The sequence below is a fragment of the Carcharodon carcharias genome, chromosome X, assembly GCF_017639515.1.
Source record: "Carcharodon carcharias isolate sCarCar2 chromosome X, sCarCar2.pri, whole genome shotgun sequence".
In the NCBI taxonomy this organism is placed as follows: Eukaryota; Metazoa; Chordata; class Chondrichthyes; order Lamniformes; family Lamnidae; genus Carcharodon; species Carcharodon carcharias.
The window spans coordinates 2,611,452-2,625,197 of NC_054507.1; positions in this window are offsets into that span (position 1 = coordinate 2,611,452).

A 13,746-nucleotide genomic window follows, 5' to 3' on the forward strand; every position below is an offset into this window, starting at 1 on the left:
GGTTGGCCCAGTTTAACTCCTCCCCTTAAAATGGTTCTGTGCTGCTCACAGAGTTTTGACTGCCTAACTCTCTGGATTCCCTTTTCCAGGGTTAAATCTTCCTTTACAAAAACAGAATTACCTGGAAAAACTCAGCAGGTCTGGCAGCATCGGCGGAGAAGAAAAGAGTTGACGTTTCGAGTCCTCATGACCCTTCGACAGAACTTTGGCAAGTTCTGTCGAAGGGTCATGAGGACTCGAAACGTCAACTCTTTTCTTCTCCGCCGATGCTGCCAGACCTGCTGAGTTTTTCCAGGTAATTCTGTTTTTGTTTTGGATTTCCAGCATCCGCAGTTTTTTTGTTTTTAAATCTTCCTTTGCTTGCATGAAGTCAGAGAGTGAGTCATCCATGACTCCTACCACTATTCTGTCTCTGATGAGTTCAGATTTTAAGTTTCCGAGTTCCCCCCACCCCGTACCGATCATCGATGAATAAATTGACAGACTCTTCTGGCAGCTGGACTCACTTGTTAAATTTAGCTTTTTCAAGTATTTTATTGTTTCTCAGCTTAAAATAAACATCAAATGATTTTAGTACGTCTTCAAATTTAGCAGATGATTCATTGATTCCCTGTTTTGCAATAATGTTGTCTGCAATGCGACCTACCGAGTAAAGCAGTGTTAACCTGCTCTGCTTCTGACTTTTTGGCTAAACCAGAAACGATGCTGTATCTGAGGAATCTTTTCCTCCAAAGTTCCCAATTCTGCGATTGATCTGGGTCTTGAATTAGTCCAAGGTGATTTGGAATTCTGGTCCATGGTTAAACATTTAAAAACAATGGCTGTCTGCACCTTCTACCTGCAGAGTTCTCTTGCTCAGTATTTTATTTTAAAGTTGCAAACTTGTCAAATCCTGGCTTTTGCTTGCTCTCAGTTGAGTTTAGAAGTCACAATGCTTCTGGATGTTTAAATTACTTTTTCCATTTTGGAGCGAGCTCTAACTGGGTTTTCTCAAACTGCACTTCTGATTCTGAATTATTTCAAGATTTCTCAGGACTTGCTGTAGCCTGGAATTTAAAAGATTTGGCTCACCCCTGCTAGGTATCTGGGATTAGAAGCTGGACTTCCAAAGGAGACTCAATGGAATCTTGTGCTGTAATAAGGAATTTTGAATCTCTGCCTTCAGCTTCCAAGCCTTTCTTTAGAGCGTTTTCCTGGTGATTTGACCTCTGCACCTCTGCTGCTGGAGCTTCTTTTCTGGTCTCAGTCTTCCAGCATTTTAGTTTCTCACGGCATTTTCTGCAAGGCCTTGGGCTTTTCCACAAGCTGCCATCATATTGGATACAGTTCAGTAGATCTGAAGAAGTCTTTGTAGTCACACGTAGGTTAACTGTGAGTCTTTATTGACTCTTGGAATTATTTACATATACACAGTAAAGGGTACAAGCTCGGAGCTGTCTCCATGCTTGCTGGTACACACGGCTCTGTCCAACACTAGGTGTGGGTCATGTGCTCTCTTACATCCCTGTGTGGTCAGTACTGCACTCAGTCCCACATTAACCCTATATGCGACAGACCCTAATACTACAGTGATGAACCATCCAAGAATGTGATCAGAGTTTATAATCCAATGCCAAAACCAGCTGTAAAGAGGTAGCTGGCATGCAGGCAAAGATTGGCACTCTGGTACATGGCAGGAGGGTATTAGCAGCCTTATATTTGAACACAGCTTGCAGTTTATCACTTGCTGCTTATGCTGTTTGGTATGCAGGTAGTCCTGTTTTATAGCTTCACCAGGTTGACAGCTCATTTTTAGGTATGCCTGGTGCTGCTCCTGACATGCCCTCCTGCACTCTTCATTGAACCAGGGTTGATCCCCTGGCTTGATGGTAATGGTAGAGTGGGGAATATGCCGGGCCATGAGGTTACAGATTGTGTTCGAGTACAATTCTGCTGCTGCTGATGGCCCACAGCACCTCATGGATGCCCAGTCTTGAGTTGCTAGATCTGTTCAAAATCTATCCCATTTAGCACGGTGGTAGTGCCACACAACACGATGGAGGGTATCCTCAATGTGAAGGTGGGACTGTGTCTCCACAATGACTGTGCGGTGGTCACTCCTACCGATACTGTCATGGACAGATGTATCTGTGACAGGCAGGTTGGTGAGGATGAGGTCAGGTATGTTTTTCCCTCTTGGTTCCCTCACCACCTGCTGCAGACCCAGTCTAGCAAGTTTGCCAGTGATTCTTTCAAGTGATGCTCAACATGGAGGAGGCACTGATTCATCAGCTGAGGGAGGGTGGTACATGGTAATCAGCAGGAGGTTTCCTTGTCCATGTTTGACCTGATGCCATGAGACTTCATGGGGTCCAGAGTCGATGTTGAGGACTCCCAGGGCAACTCCCTCCTGACTGTATACCACTGTGCTGCCTCCTCTGCTGTGTCTGTCCTGTCGGTGGGACAGGACATACCCAGGGATGGTGATGGTGGTGCCTGGGACATTGTCTGTAAGGTATGATTCTGTGAGGATGACTATGTCAGGCTGTTGCTTGACTAGTCTGTGAGGCAGCTCTCCCAATTTTGGGCACTAGCCCCCAGATGTTAGTAAGGAAGACTTACTTCTTCTAAGGGTTGACAGGGCTGGGTTTGCCAGTGGTTCCAGTGCCCAGGTCAATACCAGGTGGTCCATCCAGTTTCATTCCTTTTAGACTTTGTAGTGGTTTGATACAAATGAGAGGCTTGCTTGGCCATTTCATAGACTATCCTGCTCCCTTGCTGCTATCCCAGGCTCCACTCCCTCTATGCTAAGCCTACAGCTTCCCTATGTACCTTTCTTGGCATCTTTCAATGGGCTCATCGAACACAAGAAGTAGGAGCGGGACTAGGCCACTCGGCCCATCGAGCCTGCTCTGCCATTCATAGAGTCATAGAGTCTACAGCACAGTAAAAGGCCCTTCAGCCCATCTGGTCTGCGCCAGTCAAACAAGTACCTAACTATTCTAATCCCATTTTCCAGCACTAGGCCCGTAGTCTTGTATGCCATGGCATCACAAGTGCACATCCAAATGCTCCTTAAATGTTATGAGGGTTTCTGCCCCTACCATCCTTTCAGGCAATGAGTTCCAGATTCGGGGAAGGCCAATTTTAATAAGATCAGATATGATTTGGCCAGAGTGGACTGGGAGCAGCTACTTTTAGGTAAATCTGCATCAGAGCAGTGGGACTCATTCAAGAAGGAAATAGGGAGAGTACAGGGCCAACATTTTCCAGTAAAGATAAAGGGTAGGACCAACAAATCCAGGGAACCCTGGATATAGAGAAATATACAGGATTGGATAAAGAGAAAAAGGGAGGCTTATGTCAGATACAGAGAGCTCAAAACAGCGGAAGCCCAAGAGAAGTATAGAATGTGTAAGGGGGAACTTAAAAAGGAAATTAGAGCAAAAAGGGACATGAACAACATTGGCAGGTAAAGTAAAGGAAAATCCAAAGTTATTTCACAAGTACGTTGAGAGTAAGAGGATAACTAGAGAAAGAGTGGGGCCCATTAAGGACCATAGTAGTAATTTGTGTGTGGAGCTGGAAGACGCAGGTAGGGTTCTAAATGAATACTCTGTGTCGGTGTTCACAAGTGAGAGGGACTACGTGGGTATGAAAATCAGGCAGAAGGAGTGTGATATAATTAAAGAAATTAGCATAGAAAGGGAAGAGGTTCTAAGTGGTCTGGCAGGCTTAAAAGTAGATAAATATCCAGGCCTGGATGAAATGTACCCCAGGCTGTTGAGTGACGTAAGGGAGGAGATAGCAGGGGCGCTGGCAATAATTTCCAATACCTCTCTGGCCACAGGAGAGGTGCCAGAGGACTGGAGGACAAACAATGTGGTATCGTTATTCAAGAAGGGAGGAAGGGATAAACCAGGGAACTACACACCAGTCAGTCTAACCTCAGTGGTGGGGAAACTATTGGAAGCAATTCTGAAGGACAGAATTAATCTACACTTGGAGAGGCAGTGATTAATCAAGGACAGTCAGCATGGTCTTGTTAAGGGAAGGTCATATCTGACCAATTTGATTGAGTTTTTTGAAGAGGTGACCAGGTGTGTAGATGAGGGCAATGCATTTGACATCGTCTACTTGGACTTCAGCAAGGCTTTTGATAAGGTCCCACATGGGAGACTGATAACAAATGTAAGAGCCCAAAGGATCCGAAGCAATTTGGCAAATTGGATTCAGAATTGGCTGAGTGGCAGGAAGCAGAGGGTGATGGTCAAGGGGTGTTTTTGTGACTGGATGCCTGTGTCCATTGGGGTTTCACAGGGATCGGTGTTGGGTCCCTTGCTGTTTGTGGTATATATAAACGATCTAGACTTGAATGTAAGAGGGTTGATCAGTAAGTTTGCGGATGACACGAAAATTGGTGGGGTGATAAATAGTGAGGAGGATAGTCTTAGATTACAGGAGGATATAGACGGGCTGGTCAGATGGGCTGATCAGTGGCAAATGGAATTTAATCGGGATAAGTGTGAGGTGATGTACTTGGGCAAGACAAACAAGGCACGAGAATACACGATGAATGGTAGGACACTGGGAAGTAATGAGGATCAGAGGGATCTTGGTGTGCATGTCCACCGGTTGCTTAAGTTAGCGGGACAGGTAGATAAGGTGGTTAAGAAGGCATATGGGATACTTTCCTTTATTAGCCGAGGGATAGAATATACGAGTAGGGAGGTTATGCTGGAACTGTATAAAACGCTGGTTAGGCCACAGCTAGAGTATTGTGTGCCGTTCTGGAATCCGCATTATCAGAAGGATGTGACTGCACTAGAGAGAGTGCAGAGGAGATTTACCAGGATGTTGCCTGGGCTGGAGAGTTTTAGTTATGAGGAGAGATTGGATAAACTGGGGTTATTTTCCCTGGAGCAGAGGAGATTGAGGGGGGACATGATTGAGGTGTATAAAATTATGAGGGGCATAGATAGGGTAGACAGGAAGGAACTTTTCCCCTTGGTGGAGGGATCAATAACCAGGGAGCATAGATTTAAGGTAAGGGGCAGGAGGTTTAGAGGGGATGTGAGGAAGAATTTTTTCACCCAGAGGGTGGTGGGAATCTGGAATCTGGAATCCGATACGATCATAGCTGATCTTCAACACCATTTCCAGCCCACTCCCCATATCCCTTAATTCCTGGAGAGATCAGAAATCTGTCTATCCCAGCCTTAGGTATATTCAACAATGGAGTATCCACAACCCTCTGGGGTAGAGAATTCCAAAGATACCCAACACTTTGAGTGAAGAAGTTTCTCCTCATCTCAGTCCTAAATGTGTGTCCGCTTACCTGAGACTGTGCCCCCGTGTTTTAGATTCTCTGGCCCACAGAATCAAATCCCTCACCACCTGCTGCAGACCCAGTCTAGCAGCTATGTCCTTTGGGACTCGGCCAGCTCGGTCTGTAGTGGTGCTATTGAGCCACTCTTAGTGATGGACATTTAAGTCCCCCTCCCAGAGTACATTCTGTGCCCTTGCCACCCTCAGTGCATCCTCCAAATGGTGTTTAACATGGAGGGACACTGATTCATCAGCTGAGGGAGGGCGGTACGTGGTAATCAGCAACCCCAACTGCCCCATCTCACTCTCTCATCGGCCTTCCTGCCCAGTATGACCGCTGAGGGTTAATCTTGTCAATCTCCTTCCTGTCCAACTCACCCCTCCCATTGCTGACCCTGTGAACTCTACCAGTGGATTAGCTCTCACCTCCCCTTGTCACACCTCCCTCCAGAATACCTGTTCACTTGTGAACAAGACCCTTACCATCCATGAATTTATTGTGGATGATTACATCAACGTCATAGACTTAACAGAAAACTGGCTGAGGGGAGATGACACCTTCCCCCTAAATGAGAGCTCCGTGCCTGGCTATATCTTCCACCATTTGCACCAAGACCATCACAGTGGTGGTGTGACACTTATCACCAGGTCACACTTTGACCTGACCCTCTACTCCTTTGGCACTTTCTCCTCCTTTGAGCATCTCAGCTTGTTCCACCTCTCTCACCTTTCACTCAAATTCCTCATTCTCCCACCCTCCCATTTACAATAAAAATTTTCTCAACGAGATTTCTTCAGTGCTTCCCTCCCTCGGCCTCTGCACCGAATGACTTCTCATTCTCGGTGATTTCAATCTCTATCTCACCTCTTCATGTTCCCTCTCCTCTGAGTTCACTGCCTTCTTATCCTCCCTAAATCTCTCCCTCCATGTAAACTCCTCAACCCATATTCATGGTTACTCCATTGACCTTACTATCTCATGTGGTCTCGCTACTCTCATTGTATCAATCACAGGTAAGGCTATCTCTGATCACTTCCTTGTATCACTCACCACCTACACTGCCCTCCACACCCAAACCCTACCTCCTTCTGTATCAGTCCCTGGGAACAGCTTTCCCCCAATTCACTTACAAGTGCACTTTCAAAGCCACAACTGCCTAGCCAGCCGTCCAGTCACCACAACATTTCTGCAGCTACTGATTTACTCAACCACGCACTCACTCCACCTTTGATGTCCTAGTCTCCAACAAAACCATCACTCTCTCTCACCCTGGCCGTTCCCCTTGGTACCTCCCTCATCTCCACCCACTTAAGTCCAAGGGATGGGGACTTGAAAGGATACGGTGGACAAGCGGTTTAGCCATTCACCGCCACATCTGGCTGGACCAATTAAAACACTATCGGATCTAACTCTCGCCTGCTAAAAGCTGCTCGCTATTCCAGGATCATTCTGAAATGCAAAGATAACCTCCGACTTCTTTTCTGGACTGTAGACCACCTTCTTAATTCCCTGTCCCCTCCATCCTCATCTCCAACAATAAGTGTGAGAAGCTCATGGATTTCTTTGTCACTAAGTCAAGACCATTCAGTCAGCTGCCTCCTGCTGTGTCTCTCCCTTCCTCTCGCCCATCTGACCAATCTTCCTCTAATTCTCCCCAAACTCAAGCACTAAACTCACATCTTTCTCCAGTTTCTCACCTGTCCCCCCTCATGCCCTCTCTGAGCTCTTCTTGTCCATGAGACCCACTCCTGCTCCCTTGATCCCATTCCCACTAAAATCCTGACCACCCAGCTTTCCCTCCTGGTCCCCATGTTAGCCAATATTGTAAATGGTTCTCTCTCTTCAGGTGTTGTCCATCTCTCCTTTGAACCTGTTGTCATCATCCTCTCCTTAAAAACAACCCTTGACCCCTTCGTCCTTGCAAGCTTCCATCCTATTTCCGACCTCCCTTTCCTCTCCATGGTCCTTGAATATGTTGCCCACCTCCCGAATCCATTCTCATCTTTCCCAGAACTTCATGTTTGAATCCCTCCAATCAGGTTTCTGCCACTGATACTGAAACAGCTCTTATCAAAGTCACAATAACATCCTTTGTGACTGTGACAAAGGTAAACTTTCCCTCCTCGTCCTTCTCCCCTGTCTGCAGCCTTTGACACGGTTTGACCACACCATCCTCCTCTAACACCTCTCCACTGTCGTCCAGCTGGGTGGGACCTGCTCTCACCTGGTTCCATTCTTATCTATCTAATCGGAGACAGAGAATCACTGGAAATGGCTTCTCTTCCTGCTCCTGCACCGTTACCTCTGGTGTCCCCCTCAAGGATCTATCCTTGACCCCCTCCTATTTCTCATCTACATGCTGCCCCTCAGTGACACCATCCGAAAGCACAGTGTTAGTTTTCACATGTACGCTGACAACACCCAGCTCTACCTCACCCCCACCTCTCTCAACTCCTCCACTGTTTTTAAATTATTGGCATCCGGTACTAGAAATTTCCTCCAGTTAAATGATTGGAAGACTGAAGTCATTGTTTCCAGCCCCCCCCACTACTTCAAATTCTATTCCCTGGTGTCAGGAAACCCAAACATACTTGCGTAAATTGGGAGTTCCTGGTGGGCCTCAGGCTTCTTGTGCCGGGAAACATGTGCAGTTCATCCATTTATACACCTCAGGCTGGGAACTGGCCCTGCACATGTGCACAGAGGAGAGAGGAGAATAAAAGTGAAATGGCGTGAAGCCGGAAGTCGGGCAGCCTGAAGAGGAGTGCCAGGGAGGGGGACAGGGAGAGGCCCCAAACAAAGCAGGGAGTGGAGCAGAAACAGGCCCCAAAGACAGCGTCAGGCAAGGGATAAGGACAGAGATCAGAAACAGGCCCTGTAAAATAAAGTTGAGATCAAGGAGCAAAGCTTCAAATTAAAGAGAACGATCTGTGGGGAGCAGACTCGAAGCAAAGTGGACTTGAAAGCAGCCCAGCAGACCTGAGAGGGCAGCTGAAGGTTGGTGACTCCATGCCACGGGCCGTTAGAGCAAAGGCACCCTTTTGGAGCAGTGGTGTTCTGCTTGGCACAGCCAAATATCTGAAATTGTGCTTGGAAGGTGAAACCTGACTACACATGGAAACGCAGGGGAAAGGAATCTCACAGGGCAAGATTGAAACCCTGGATGTCGACTCTTGTTCAAGCTGCCCCAGTGGGAGTGACGTTTGGAGAGAATTCCAAGATGACTTCTTCAAATGTGGAGATTGGAAACCCCTCATGGAAAGGACAGCGGCCGGGATTTTCCGGCCCTGTCACGGGTGGAGCCACAGCTGGAAGTCCATTGACTTGCGGTGGGACCGGAAGATCCCAGTGGGAGGGGGGTGGGTGTGGAAAATCCCAGCCAGAGTTTCAGTGAGACCGGTTGGCTGATGGTGTGACAAGCATCTGGGTGGGTTGTTGAGCAATCCATGGTACCTGCTTTGGTCGCATCTGTCATTTACTTTGGAGTGTGGTGTGTCTGACCACAGTTCGCCTGTTGGTTCACTTGAACCTCACACTTCCCTTGAATATTGGAGTATAAGATGATTATGATAAATTGTTTTATCTTTCCTAATTTGTATGTGTCTGTAAAAATATAGCTAGGGATGAAGGAATAGTGTGAATCTAAGATTCATTTTCTTGAGCTTGTATTGAGATCTTTCCAACCCTTTTGTCTGGAGTAATATAGTTCATTTTTGTTTAATAAATATTTTATTCTTTGTGCTGGAAGTTCATCAGCAGACTCCTGTGAATTTGTTCAGTAACTTAACTCCACAGTTTCTATAAAAAATAAAAGTTAGGATCTATCAAGCCAGGTTTTAATCTGGGATCTGACTTATCCAGTATTAACATCATCTGGAATCGTAACACCAGCTACTGACTCCATCCCTCTCCCTGGCAACAGTCTGAGATTAAGCCAGCCTGTTCACAACCTTGGTCTCATTTTGATTTTGACGTGAGTTTCTGACCTCATATCCACTCCATCTCTAAGACCACCTATTTCCACCTCCGTAACATCACCCGACTTTACCCCTGTCTCAGCTCATCTGCTGCTGACACCCTCATCTTTACCTTTGTTACCTCCAGACTCGACTATTCCAACACTCCTGGCTGCTCCCCCACATTCTACCCTCTGGAAACTTCAGGTTATCCAAAACTCTGCTGTCTGTGCCCTAACCCACAGCAATCCCCATTCCCCTATCAGCCCTGTGCTCACTGTCCTACACTGGCTCCCAGTCAAGCAATGGCTTCATTTTAAAATTCACATCCTTGGTTTCAAATCCCTCCATGGCCTTGACCCCTCTCAATCTCTGTAACCTCCTCCAACCCTAAAACACTCCCTATCTCTGTAACCTCCCCGAGCCCCTACACCCCTCCCCATCTCTGTAACCTCCTCCAGCCCCTACACCCCTCCCTATCTCTGTAACCTCCTCCAGCCCCACAACCCTCCCTATCTCTGTAACCTCCTCCAGCCCCTACAACCCTCCCTATCTCTGTAACCTCCTCCAGCCCCAAAACCCACCCTATCTCTGTAACCTCCTCCAGCCCCACAACCCTCCCTATCTCTGTAACCTCCTCCAGCGAATACACCCCTCGCTATCTCTGTAACCTCCTCCAGCCCCAACACCCCTCCCTATCTCTGTAACCTCCTCCAGCCCTACACCCCTCCCTATCTCTGTAACCTCCTCCAGCCCCTACAACCCTCCCTATCTCTGTAACCTCCTCCAGCCCTACACCCCTCCCTATCTCTGTAACCTCCTCCAGTATCTACAACACTCCCTATCTCTGTAAACTCCTCCAGCCCATACACCCCTCCCTATCTCTGTAACCTCCTCCAGTCCCTACAACCCTCCCTATCTCTGTAACCTCCTCCAGTATCTACAACACTCCCTATCTCTGTAACCTCCTCCAGCTCCGACAATCCTCCCTATCTCTGTAACCAACTCCAGCCCCTACACCCCTCCATATCTCTGTAACCTCCTCCAGCCACTACACCCCTCCCTATCTCTGTAACCTCCTCCAGTCCCTACAACCCTCCCTATCTCTGTAACCTCCTCCAGCCCCTCCACCCCTCCATATCTCTGTAACCTCCTCCAGTCCCTACAACCCTCCCTATCTCTGTAACAACCTCCAGTATCTACACCACTCCCTATCTCTGTAACCTCCTCCAGCTCCTACAACCCTCCCTATCTCTGTAACCAACTCCAGCCCCTACACCCCTCCATATCTCTGTAACCTCCTCCAGCCCCTACAACCCTCCCTATCCCTGTAACCTCCTCTAGCACCTACAACCCTCCCTATCTCTGTAAACTCCTCCAGCCCCTACAACACTCCCTATCTCTGTAACCTCCTCCATCCCCTACAAACCTCCCTATCCCTGTAACCTCCTCCAGCCCCTACAAGCCTCCCTATCTCTGTAACCTCGTCCAGCCCCTACAACCCTACCTATGTCTGTAACCTCGTCCAGCTCCTACAACCCTCCCTATCTCTGTAACCTCCTCCAGCCCCTACACCCCTCCCTATGTCTGTAACCTCCTCCAGCCCCTACACCCCTCCATGTCTCTGTAACCTCCTCCAGCCCCTACACCCATCCCTATCTCTGTAACCTCCTCTAGCACCTACAACCCTCCCTATCTCTGTAACCACCTCCAGTCCCATACACCACTCCCTATGTCTGTAACCTCCTCCATCCCCTACAACCCTCCCTATCTCTGTAACGTCCTACAGCGCCTACAGCCCTACCTATCTCTGTAACCTCCTCCAAACCCTACACCCCTCCCTAACTCTGTAACCTCCTCCAGCCCCTACAAGCCTCCCTATCTCTGTAACCTCCTCCAGCCCCTACAACACGCCCTATGTCTGCAACCTCGTCCAGCTCCTATAACCCTCCCTATCTCTGTAACCTCCTCCAGCCCCTACAACCCTCCCTATCTCTGTAACCTCCTCCAGCCCCTACAACCCTCCCTATCACTGTAATCTCCTCCAGCCACTACACCCCTCCCTATCTCTGGAACCTCCTCCAGTCCCACTACCCTCCCTATCACTGTAACCTCCTTCAGCCGCTACACCGACCCTATTTCTGTAAGCTTCTCCAGCCCCTACAATCCTCCCTATCCCTGTAACCTCTTCCAGCACCACAAACCTCCCTATCCCTGTAACCTCCTCCACTCCCTACAACCCTCCCTATCACTGTAACCCACTCCAGCCCCTACACCCCTCCCTATATCTGTAACCTCCTCCAGGCACTACACCCCTCCCTATCTCTGTAACATCCTCCAGTCCCATACACCACTCCCTATCTCTGTAACCTCCTCCATCCCCTCCAACACTCCCTAACTGTTTAAGGTCCTACAGCGCCTACAGCCCTCCCTATCTCCGTAAATTCATCCAGCCCCTACAACCCTCCCTATCTCTGTAACCTCCTACAGCCCGTACAAACCTCCCTATCTCTGCAACCTCCTCCATCCCCTACAAACCTACCTATCTCTGTAACCTCCTCCAGCCACTACACCCCTCCCTATGTCTGGAACCTCCTCCAGCCACTACACCCCTCAATATCTCTGTAACCTCCTCCAGCCCCACAACCCTCCCTATCACTGTAACCTCCTCCAGCCACTACACCCCTCCCTATGTCTGGAACCTCCTCCAGCCACTACACCCCTCCCTATCTCTGTAACCTCCTCCAGCCCCACAACCCTCCCTATCACTGTAACCACCTCCAGCCACTACACCCCTCGCTATCTCTGTAACCTCCTCCAGCCCCACAAACCTCCCTATCTCTTTAACCTCCTCCAGCCCCACAACCCACCCTATCACTGTAACCTCCTCCAGCCACTACACCCCTCCCTATCTCTGGAACCTCCTCCAGTCCCTACACCCCACCCTATCTCTGTAACCTCCTCCAGTCCCACTACCCTCCCTATCTCTGTAACCTCCTTCAGCCGCTACAACCGTCCCTATCTCTGTAACCTCCTCCAGCCCCTACAACCCTCCTTATCACTGTAACCACCTCCAGCGCCTACAACCCTCCCTATATCTGTAACCTCCTCCAGCCCCTACAACCCTCCCTATCTCTGCAACCTCTTCCAGCACCTACGACGCTCCCTAACTCTGTAACCTCCTGCAGCCCCTACACCCCTCCCTATCTCTATAACCTCCTCAAGTCCCTACAACTCTCCCTATCTCTGTAACCTCCTCCAGCTCCTACAACCTTCCCTATCTCTGTAACCAACTCCAGCCCCTACAACCCACACTATCTCTGTAACCTCCTCCAGCACCACAACGCTCCCTATCTCTGTAACCTCTTCCACTCCCTACAACGCTCCCTATCACTGTTACCCACTCCAGCCCCTACACCCCTCCCTATCTCTGTAACCGCCTCCAGCCCCTACACCCCTCCCTATCTCTGTAACCTTCTCTAGCACCAACAACCCTCCCTATCTCTGTAACCTCCTCCAGCCCCTACACCCCACCATTTCTATGTAACCTCCTCCAGTCCCTACAAACATCCCTATCACTGTAACCCACTCCAGACCCTACACCCCTCCCTATCTCTGTAACCTCCTCCAGCCCCTACACCCCTCCCTAACTCTGTAACCTCCTCTAGCACCTACAACCCTCCCTATCTCTGTAACCTCCTCCAGCCCCTACACCCTTTCGTTTCTCTGTAACCTCCTCCAGCCCCACAACCATCCCTATCTCTGTAACCTCCGCCAGCCCCTACACCCCTCCCCATCTCTGTAACATCTTCCAGCCCCTACACCCCTCCCTATCTCTGTAACCTCCTCCAGCCCCTACAACCCTCCCTATCTCTGTAACCTCCTCCAGCCCCTACACCCCTCTGTTTCTCTGTAACCTCCTCCAGCCCCACAACCCTCCCTATCTCTGTAACCTCCTCCAGCCCCTACACCCCTCCCTATCCCTGTAACCTACTCCAGCCGCTACAACCCTCCCTATCTCTGTAATCTCCTCCAGCACCTACAACCATCCCTATCTCTGTAACCTCCCCCAGCCACTCAATACTCCCTATCTCTGTAACCTCCTCCAGCCTCTACAACATTCCCTATCTCTGTAACCTCCTCCAGCCCCTACAACCCTCCCTATCTCTGTAACCTCCTCCAGTCCCTACAACCCTCCATTTCTCTATACCCTCCTCCAGCCCCTACACCCGTCTCTATCTCTGAAAACTGCTCCAGCCCCTACACCACTCCCTATCTGTGTAACCTCCTCCGGTCCCTTAGAGCACTCCTTATCTCTGTAAACTTCTCCATCCCCTAGAACCCTCTCTATCTCTGTAATGTCCTACAGCGCCTACAGCCCTCGCTATCTCTGTAACCTCCTCCAGCCCCTACACCCCTCCCTATCTCTGTAACCTCCTCCAGCCCCTACAGCTCTCCCTATCACTGTAATCTCCTGTTGAC